This window comes from Chrysochloris asiatica, unplaced genomic scaffold (genome assembly GCF_000296735.1).
Source record: "Chrysochloris asiatica unplaced genomic scaffold, ChrAsi1.0 scaffold00252, whole genome shotgun sequence".
Classification (NCBI taxonomy): domain Eukaryota; kingdom Metazoa; phylum Chordata; class Mammalia; order Afrosoricida; family Chrysochloridae; genus Chrysochloris; species Chrysochloris asiatica.
In genome coordinates this window covers 578315-589690 of record NW_006408770.1, presented here as the reverse complement: position 1 = coordinate 589690, position 11376 = coordinate 578315, and positions in this window count along the sequence as shown.

Below are 11376 nucleotides of genomic sequence, written 5' to 3'. Positions count from 1 at the left end.
AGGGTGTAAATCCTTACGGGAGTAGAAAGCCTCATCTTTCTCCCGCAGAGCGGCTGGTAGTTTCAAACCGCTGACCTTAAGGTTCGCAGCTGCCCTTTAAATCTGGAATGGCTAACTATACCTCACTCATGTTTTTGCCCCCTGTGGCGCTGTGGGTTAATGCACCAGACTGCAAAGCCGTTTGCACTGCAAAGTTGGTGGCTCAAGCTCACCAACTGCTTCTCGGAAACCCTATACAGGGTCACTATGGGTCAGAACTGACTCGATGGCACTTAACAACAACAACAATAGACCTATCCATTGCTTGGTTGAAAATTGAGTCATGGGAGTGTGTTCAGTTCCAGATCTGAAGGGTGACCAAGGGCCATTGTCTCGCGATTCTATCAGTCTCTATCTGACTAGTAAGTCTGGTCTCTTTTTTTATGATTTTCAATTTGGTTACACATTTTCTCCAACTCTGTCCATAACCTTCAAATGTGATCCCTTTCAGAGCCCCCATAAATCTCGGTGGCTCTCTTCCTTCTGGTCTACTCAGTATTGAAACTGCCCAACCCAAACATTCTCTACCCTCTTTTCTTACCTTATGCTTCTACCAGCACTTACCACCAGCTAACATCCTGCGTCTTTAAAACATTTTAAACTAATTTTTTAATGGTGGTAAAAACTATAAACAAAACTTTCGCCATCTCAACAATTTTTACATGTAGAATTAGGTGACATTGATGATGTTCATCATGTTGTGTGACCATTGTTGTTGTGGTTGTTAGGTGTCGTCAAGTCGGTTCAGAGTCATAATTGAATGAAACATTGTCCAGTCCTATGCCATTCTAACAATTGTTTCTATGTTTGTGCCCACTACTGTTGCCACTGTGTCAATACAACTCATTGGTGGTCTTCCTCTTATTTACAGTGGCTCCATATGAAAAACAATTGACTGCAAACCACCAGGTCCCTGGTTCTAGTCCACCAGCCGCACCTCTGGAGAAAGATGAGGGTTTCTGCATCAGCAAAGATTTAAAAGTCTCCAGAAACCCTATACAGGGTTGCTATGATTTGGAACCTACTCAATGGTACTAAACAGCAACAAAAACTCCACTTTTGCAAGCATGATGTACTTCTCCAAGGATGGTCTCTGCTAACATGTCCAAAGTTTGAGAAACGCAGTCTCCCCATTATCTATTCTAGAAAGAATTCTGGCTGTACTTCTTCCAAGACAGATTTGTTTGTTCTTCTAGAAACCCTGGGGAATTTAAATATTCTTCACCAACAGCATAATTCAAATACACCGATTTGTCTACTGTCTTCCTTATTCATGGTACAACTTTCACATTCAAGTGCAAAATCGAAAATACCATGGTTTGGGTCAGGTGCACCTTAGTCCTCAAATTGACATCTTTGCTCTTGGACACTTTAAAGGGTTCTTTTGCAGCAGATATGCCTAATGGAGTACACTGTTTGATTTCTTGTCTACTGCTTTCATGAACATTCATTGTGGATCCAAACAAAACAAATTCTTCAACTTCAATTTTTTCTCTGTTTATCATGATGTTGTTTATTGGTTCCATTGTGAGGACTTTGTTATCTTTAGAAATCCATGCACAAGGATTTTAAGTCCTTTTCATGTCCAACAAGCAAGGCTGTGTTACTTGCATATCACAGGTTGTAAATGAATCTTCCTATAATCCTGATGCAAGTTTTTCTTCATATCATCCATTTTCTTGACTCAGCATACAGACTGAATAAGCATAGTGAAAGTATGCAACCCTGGTGTACACTTTTCCTAATTTTAAACCATTCAGTATCCCTTGTTTTGTTCAAATAACTGATTCTTAGTCTATGTACAAGTTTCTTAAGTGTTCTGGAATACTCATTCTTCCCAATCTATTTATAGTTTATTCTGACCCACATAGTTGAATGCCCTTGAATAGTCAATAAAACACAAGTAAACTGCTTTCTGGTATCTTCTGCTTTCAGCCAAGATCCATCTTATGTCAACAATGATATCCCTAGTTCCTCATCCTCTTCTGAATCTGACTTGAATTTCTGGCAGCTCCCTGTCAATGTATTGCTACAACTGTTTTGGAATTATCTTCAGTAAAATTGTGCTTTCATGTGATATTAACGATATTATTCGATGATTTTCACATTCTGATGGGTCACCTTTTCTCAGAATAGGCACAAATATGGATCTTTTTCAATTGGTAGGCAAGATTGCTGTCTTCAAAATATCTTGGCATCTACGAGTGCCTCCAGCACCGCATCAGTTTGTTGAAATATTTCAATCAATTCCTGAAGCTTTGTTTTTTTCGCCAGTGCTTTCAGTGTAGCTTGACCTTCTTTCTTCAATATCATTGGTTCTTGATCATATGATACTTCTTGAAATGGATGAACATCAGTCAATTCTTTTTGGTACAATGACTCTGGATATTCTTTCCATCTTCTTTTGATGTTTCCTGCATCATTCAATATTTTGCCCATGGAATCTGTTGAAGTCCAACCAGAGGCTTGAAATTTTTCTTTAGTTCTTTAAGCTGGAGAAATGGCAGAGTGTTCTTCCCTTTTGGCTTTCTAACTTCAGGTCTTTGCACATTTCATTATAATACTTTAGTTTTCTCAAATTGCCTTTTGATTTTTTCTGTTTAGCTCTTTTACTTGATCATTTCTCCCAGTTGTATCATCAACCCATGTCTTCTTTGCTGCTTTTCCCCACTTCCACTCACAAGTTGACCAGGATGGTCAGTTGCCAGTGAGCATACAAGACTGTTCATGTGTTCCAGTCTTAGAAAGGAGTTTACTCTGATGGGCTGACTTTTCTTTTCTTGATGGCTGCAGGGTAAACAACTTGCTTGATATTGTCACAGCCAAACCTAACTATTGAATTTGAGGTTCATGTATGGGGTGTGGTTAAAAACCTGAGGTACTATGGGTACTTGAAAGATATGGGCAAATGGACTGGTAGAACTGGTAGCAACTATACCATTGTATTTCTGACTCATAATGATTCCACCACTCATTTGTCAATGTGTCATACTGTGGTAACTTTCATGTTGCTGCAATGCTGTAAGATATGATGCAAATATGTGAAATACTAATAGTGTTACCCATAGTGAATAGATTTCAACAGTGCTTTGATATTAAGACAGACTAGCAAGAAGGCAGACTACTTCTACATGGTTAGCCACTGAAAATCTTATGAATAGCAATGGAATATTGTCAGATATAGTACCAGAAGATGAAAATATTATGAATAACTGCAGAACATTATCATGCATACTGCTGGAAGATGCCAGAAAATATGACTGGGGAAGAGCTTCCTCTTCAAAGTAGAGTTGATCATAATGATGGGAATGGAGTATAAGTTTCAGGACCTTCAGTTACTGATGGGGCACAACTCAAAATGAGAAAAAAACAGCTGCAAATCTCCATTAATAATCAGAACATACAATGTACAAAGTATGAATATAGGAAATTGGAAGTTGTTAAAAATGAAATGGGATGCATAAAGATTGATATCTTAGGCATCAGTGAGCTAAAATGGACTGGTATTGGCTATTTTGAATCTGACAACCATGGTTTACTATACCGGGAACAACAAATTCAAGATGAATGGAGTCACATTCATAGTCTAAAAGAGCATTTCAAAACCTCTCTTAAAGTGCAATGTTGTTTGTGATAGGGTAATATCCATATACCTACAAAGGAGACCAGATAATAACACTATTACTCAAATTTACATACCAATCACTAATGCTAGTGGTGATGAAATTGAAAAATTATACCAACTTCTTCAGTCTGAAATTGACCAAATATGCAATCAAGATGTGTTGATAATTACTGGTGATAGAAACAATGAGAAAGAATCAGTAGGTGGAAAATGTGGTTTGGTGATAGAAATGATACTGGATAGAATATCGCCAGACCAATGACTTATTCATTGCAAATAACTTTTTAAAACTGAGTAAAAAGTGACTGACTGTACACCTGGACCTCAACAAATGGAATACACAGGAATCAAATGGACTACATCTATGGGAAGAGACAGTGGAAAAGCTCAGCATTATCAGCTAAAATAAGGCCAAGGGCTGATTTTAGAACAGCCCATCAACTGCTTGTATGCAAATTCAGGCTGAAGCTGGAGAAAATTGAAACATCTTCACGAGAGCCAAAATATGACCTTGAACATATCCCACCTGAATTTAGAGACCATCTCAAGAAGATTTCATGAAATAGTGATCAAAGACCAGAAGATTTTTCGTATGATACTAAGTACATCATACAGGAAGAAAGTAAAAGGTCATTAAAAAGACAGGAAAGAAAGAAAAGCACAAAATGGATGTGAGAAAAGACTAAAACATATTCTCCAGCTTAGTGAATCAAAAGTCTAGTAAAAATAAATAAATAAATAAATAAATGCAGAAGTAAAAGGGATAAACATGAAATTTCAAAAGGCAGATTGAAAAGATAAAATCAAGTATTATAATGAAATATGCAAAGACCTGGAGTTAGAAATCCATCCGGGAAGAGTATGCTTAGCATTTCTCAAGTTGAAAGAACAGAAGAAAAACTTCAAGCCTTGACTTGCAATATTTAAGAATTTTATAGATAAAGTATTTAATGATGCATAAGCATTAAAAGAAGAGGGAAGGAATACACAGTCACTGTACCAAAATAAAATGATCTATACTCAACCAGTTGCTCCGCGGGAGAAAGATGAGGCGATCTGCTCCCGTAAAGATTTGCAGCCTCGGAAACCCTGAATGGGTCGCTATGGGTCGAAACCGACTCGACGGCACTTAACAACAACAACAACAACATACTCAACCAGTTAAAAAAGTAGAATATGATCAAGAACCAATGGTACTAAAGAAAGAAATCCAAGCTACACTGAAGACATTGGCAAAAAGCAAGGCTCCAGGAACTGATGGAATACAAATTGAAATAATTCAACAAACTGATGGAGCACTGGAGGCGCTCATTCATCTTTGCCAAGAAATTGGGAAGACCTGGCCAACTGATTGGGAGATATCCGTATTTGTTACCATTCCAAAGAAAAGTGGCCCAATAGAATGTGGAAGGCATGGAACAATATCAATGATATCATATGCAAGAAAATATTGCTGAAGATAATTAAAAAATGACTGCAACAGTACATGGACTGGCAACTGCCAGAAATTCAAGCCAGATTCAGAAGAGGACATGGAATTAGGGATCTCAATGCTAAACCAGAAATATTTACTTGTGTTTTCTTGACTATGCAAAGACTTTTGTTTGTATGGATAACCTTATGAAGAATGAGTATTCCAGAACACTTAATTTTACTCATGAGGAACCTGTAAATAGACCAAGAGACAGTTGTTCAAACAGAACAAGAGGATATGGAATGATTTAAAATGAGGAAAGGTGTGTGCCAGTGTTTTCATTCTTTCACCACAGTAACTAAATCTGTATGCTGAAGAAGTAATTTGAGAAACTAGATTATATCAAGAAGTACATGGCAACAGGATTGGAGGAAACCTCATGGACAACCTGAACTATGCAGATGATAGAACTTTACTTGCTGGAAGTGAAGAGGACTTAAAATACTCACTGATGATGATAAAAGATCACAACCTTAAGTATGTACTTCACATCAATGTAAAGAAAATAAAAATCCTCACAACTAGACCAATAAATAATATCATGATAAATGAAGAAAAGTTTGAGGTTGTCAGACTTCATTTTGCTTGTATCCACAATCAACGCTCATGGAAGCATCAGTCAAGAAATCAAATGATGGCATTTCCAGCAATGATTTCTGTTTAGGCAGATGAACTAAACAGACCCTCTACAAAAAACATATTAGAGACTAAATTAAACAGGCACAGATGAAAATTCTGGCATCCTGAACTTCAGAATAAAGGTTAGAGAGGTGTATGGACTGCTTTCTGGGAGGAAAGGTCAAACAGTGATGGTGAGAGATAGAGACTGACTGGTGAAGGGCTGACCAGTCACAGCTCAACAATCTTGTGAGCAGCTTTGGTGGTGCAGGGAGGCCTGACAGAGCAGCTTCACCAGGGAGATGGGAAAAGTGCGATTTCGTCTTTTTTCCAGCACTCTCCTGATGACCAGAGGTGTGGCCAACTACCACTCTCATCCACTTCCAGGGTAGACACTGTTCTCAGGAAGTTCTGAGCCATGTGATTAGGAGCCATGACAGTACAAGTTGGGGTTGGCTGCTCTGATTTGGTGTGCTGCTTTGGTGCCTGGATTTAAGTGAGCTCAACTCTGACCTGCAAAACTCATAGAGCCACCAAACCAGAATTTAATCAGTTATCCTGCCCCCAACTTCTCTGTGGTCCTAATAGACACTGAAACTAGCTCCATCAAGAGCACCCATGAACTGGATCGAGTACCCTGCACATAGACAACACTGAGGCCAATCTGTACTCCTTGTAGGTTCAGCAACTCTGCTGTCACATCCCTTTCACAATCATTTCATGAGCTCCTTGAATCTCAGGAACCCACAAGAGATTTCTCCCCTCCAGGCCCAACAACTGCACTGTGCATTTTTATAAGTACAACTCCACAATGCCCCAGAGACTACAAACAATTTTAGGTCACACAAAGAAACAAGAGAGATGGCTCAAACAAATGACCAAGATGTAGAGACAGAAAATATTTCTGAGGAAAAAAAAGGTAATGGAATTAACTGAAAAATAATTCAAAAGAATGATATTTTGGTACCTTTGACAGATTATCAGAAAGATCGAAGAAATCAAGGCGAACACAGAAAAGGCTTTAGAAGAATTCAGGAAAATGCTACAATAACAAACAGACAAAATAAATACAAATTTTGAAGCAATACAAAACCTGGATTGAAAACTCAAAAGATTAACACTAAGATTTCAAAAATGGACCGTACATTGAAAGGGCAAAGAGAAGATTCAAAACAATGGAAGCTGGAATAAGTGAACTTGAAGATAAATCTCTCAATACTAGTAAGCTTGAAGAAAAATCAGAAAAGGAATGAAAAAATCTAAAGAAAACCTAAATGAGACATAAAGTGGAACAACTTAAATATGACCTGAATTCCAGAACAGGAAGAGACAATAAAATCACAGAGAAAATCATCAAAGTGTTTTTGAAAGAAAACTTCCCTAAAATCATGAAAAAAAGAAGATAATCATTCAAGAAGCTGAATAAACCCCAAACAGGACTGATCTTAAAAGAAAGTCACAAAGACATATCATAATTAAATTCTCAAAAATCAAATAAAAGGAAAGAATCATGAGAGAAGCTCAGGAAAGGCAAAAAGTTACCTACAAAGGAGAACCGATAAGACAAAACTCTGATTTTTTTTTTTTTCTTTTTAGGAGAAACCAAGCAGGCAAGAAGGCAATGGGAAGACATATACAAAACTATGAAAGAAAACAATTGCCAACAAAGAATCATATATTTGGCAAAACTGTCTCTCAAATATGACAGTGAAATTAGGACATTTCCTGGTAAACAGAAATTAAAGGAAGCTGTAATGACCAGACCAATTTTACTAAAAATGTCAAAGGGTTTCTTTTAGACTGAAAACCAACAACAGTAGACAACAACCTGAGATTGCCATACATGACAACACCACCCAGAACTAATCCAGACATAGAAGTATTTAAAGTAAAACAAACCTACAAGACTGAAAATAGGGAACCAGAGTTACCAATGTATAATGAAATCAACAACAAAGAAAAAAGAGGAAATAAGTCACCCAAAGGATGAAATATTTAGGAATAAATCTAACCAGAGAAACAAAGGACCCATACGAAGAAAACTATTACAAGAAACCAAAAGAGACTTACAAAATTGGAAGAATATATCATGCTCCTGGTAAGACTTAACATTATGAAAATGTCAATACTACACAAATGAATTCCTAATCCAGATTCCAACGACATTCTTTAGAGTGATGGAAAAAACAATTACAAACTTTATATGTAAAGGAAAGAGACCCAGGATAAGCAAAGCACTGCTTAAGAAAAAGGACAAAGTTGGAAGCCTCTCACTCCCTGATTTCAAAATTTACTACAGGGCCACAGTGGTAAAAACAACCTGGTGCTGGTACAATGAAAGATACATAGATCAATGGAACAGAATTAAGAATCCAGGAATTAACCCACCCATCTACAGCCAACTGATCTTTGACAAAAAAACCAAAGTACATTGAATGGGAAGGAGATAGTCTCTTAATAGATAGTGCTGGCAGAACTGGAAAGTGAAATGCAAAAGATTGAAACAAGACCTTTATTTCATGCCATATACAAAACCAAACTCAGCATGGATTAAAGACCAAAATGTGAATCTCAGAATTATAAAGGTCATCCATAAAAAATAGAGCCAAATTTAAGGACTCTGATACAGGTCACACACAGACTGCCAAACATTGCAAAAATTACACAAACCAAAGAAGACAAAATAGATTATTGGCAAATTCTAAAAATTAGAAACTTATCATCACCAAAGAGTAAAAAGGGAGCCCACAGAATGGGAAACAATCTTTTGTAATGACATATCAGACAAGGGACATATTTCTAAAATCTATAGGAAACTACAATACCTCTATAAGACAAAGACAAATAACCCAATTAAAAAATGAGCACAGGATATGAACAGACACTTCACCAAGAAAGAGATTAAGGCAGCCAACAAACATATGAAGAAATGTTCACAATCATTAGCCATTAAAGAGATGAAAATCAAAACAAAAATGAGATATCATCTCACACCAGCAATAACCATGAAGCTAACAAATGCAGAGAACAATAAATGCTGGCAAGGATATGGAAAGACTGGGACCCTCCTACAGGTGGGAATGCAAAATGGTCTAACCACTCTGGAAAGCAGTATGGCACTTCCTCAGAAAGGTGGAAATAGACATATCGTATGATCCAGCAATTCCTCTATTTGGTATATATCCATAAGAAATACGAGCCAGAACACGAGTAGATATATGCACACCAATGTTCATAGCAGCACTATTCACAATAGCAAACATATGGAGACAACCTAAGTGCCCATCAATGGAAGAATGGATAAACAAACTTTGGTATATATACACACAGTGGAATATTATGCTACCTTGAAGCTGCATACAAGGAAGCTGCAGGCCACCACATACCATGGATGAACCTTGAGGGCATTATGTTGAGTGAAATTAGTCAGTCACAAAAGTATAAATATTGCTTAAGGCCATTATTGTAAAAGCTTAAGAAAAGATACCCATACTAAAAGGGAGGAAAAAAATCCCACAAAACTTTGTTGTTTACTAGTGGGGGTGGGTGATGGGTTGAGGGGCAAAGGGAGGGGACAAGAGAGCACAGGGTAGTGGGTAGACACATCATAATTCGGGTGCTGGGATGGGGTAATACACTAGAAGGGGGGAGGGGATGGAAGAACAAGAAAGATAGGGGACCCCTGAGACAGGTTTGCATGGGCTAAATGGGACAGAGGAAAAGAGTGATGTATGCTCAACCTTGGAACAACAGGGCTCTGTGATACACATAGTCCGAAGAGGGGAAATAATGTTAAGATGGTTGACTGACTTATGAATATTGGTTTCCCTTGCCTACTATTGTAAAATAGACACTTGAGTGCAATAGAAAGGAATGTTGGGAGATATGATTAAAGAAAGCTTGTAAGCTTGTCTTTAGCCTATAATTGATTGGAATACCTAAAAGGGGTTCTAGAACTTGCCCAGTGAAATAGACTTCTTGCAGAGTCATTGCAGTGTATAGGACCTTAGGTGGAATTATGAGCCCCACCCACAACCTTCTGTTGTAGGACATCTCCACTAGAAAGGACAAGCAGACCAGCCTGAAACACCTAGGGCAATACAATATACATCTTCAAAGAAAGGGCAGCAGGAAAAATCCAAAACAAAAATGGTAGTATGATTGGCTACTACAAGAACAAACAAGTTGTGTGCTGGAAAGTAATCAAGGCAAGAAATCAAGTTCTTTCAGGTCAAACCTCCCTCCAAGGCTGAAACTCAAAGGGAACACATGAGCAGGCAAGTAAGTTTGCTGGCGACCATGTTGGTCTACTGGTGAGTGGAAGAAGGGGAAATGCAGCAATGACGATATGGGTTGAGTTCTACCAAATTTCATAGACTCCTGTTGACCTGGAGAAAAGAGAGAGAAGAGAAAGGGCTGGTTGGTCTTATCTGTGGTAAGACCTGGGGACTCCTGAGCCTGTGGACAAGAACATAGCCACAGAGGGCTAGAGCTGAGAGTGAAGCATCCAACTGATATGAAGTGAGGGAAGATGCACAAGAATGCCCAACCTTGCAGATAGTACCCATTTGACTTAGCCTTGATGACTTGATAATCAGAATTCAACTAGAGGAAGATTAAAAAAAAACAACACACACACAACAAAGCAACACAGCAATTTTTGATAAACAAAATTACTACAATTTGATGAAATTGACCTATACTTATGGATGTGTTGTTGTTGTCAAGTGCTGTCGAGTCGATTCCGACCCATAGCGACCCTGTACAGGGTTTCCAAGGAGTAGCTGGTGAGCTTGAACCGCCGACCTTGCAGTTCAAACGGCTTTGCTTATGGATGTAGTAGCTCAAAATACCAACTGTGAGGGAAAGAATATTCACATCAAGTATCAATCCTATTCCCTATGTATACAGGGTTGATAGGGATGGGCAACAAGCATTGACTACCTAAAATGAGTGGGCAATAAAGGCGTGAAGTGACTGGCTTCCAAGTTTCCAAGAGGGAGTTTAGTTTAACAGTGTGCAGGGGAAAGTAGAGAATCCACTGAATAGTCTCCATCTTGTCTAGAAGGTTCTGGTGAAAAGAGATGAGGATAACATTCTTATGATTCTATAGTTGGAAATTGTTATCATGACTAATTGTGACTGTCACAACTGTAAAGGTAGAAGTTTTGTAAGAGAATGGGGAAGTAGTTAATCTTACAGTACAGAAACAGAGACCATCAAGAGAGAAGAGTGCAAGCAGCATGCAGGACCCTACCCAGAGAAGCAGCAACACCAGAGATGGAGGCAGAGATGAGGACATGGAGGGAGGGAGCAGTTGAGGACTCTGGAGTCATGGAAAGAGAGGGACTGGGTGCTGGCAGCCAGGATGCAGGCTTTCAGAATGTGCCCTTTGGTTTTTGAAATTGTTATAGATTCTTGAGTGTTTCTGTGTACATCACCACCCCCCGAAACAAACAAACAAACAAACAAACAAACCAGGGAATGGAAGCAAATACTGTTTAATGATGATGCACGGAGGAGATTGTAATCATTGCAATTAAACGATGGTGTAAAGCTGATGTTTTCCAAGGTAAACTATCACTCAGTTCACAATAAAAACTTTAAAAAAAAACACAAC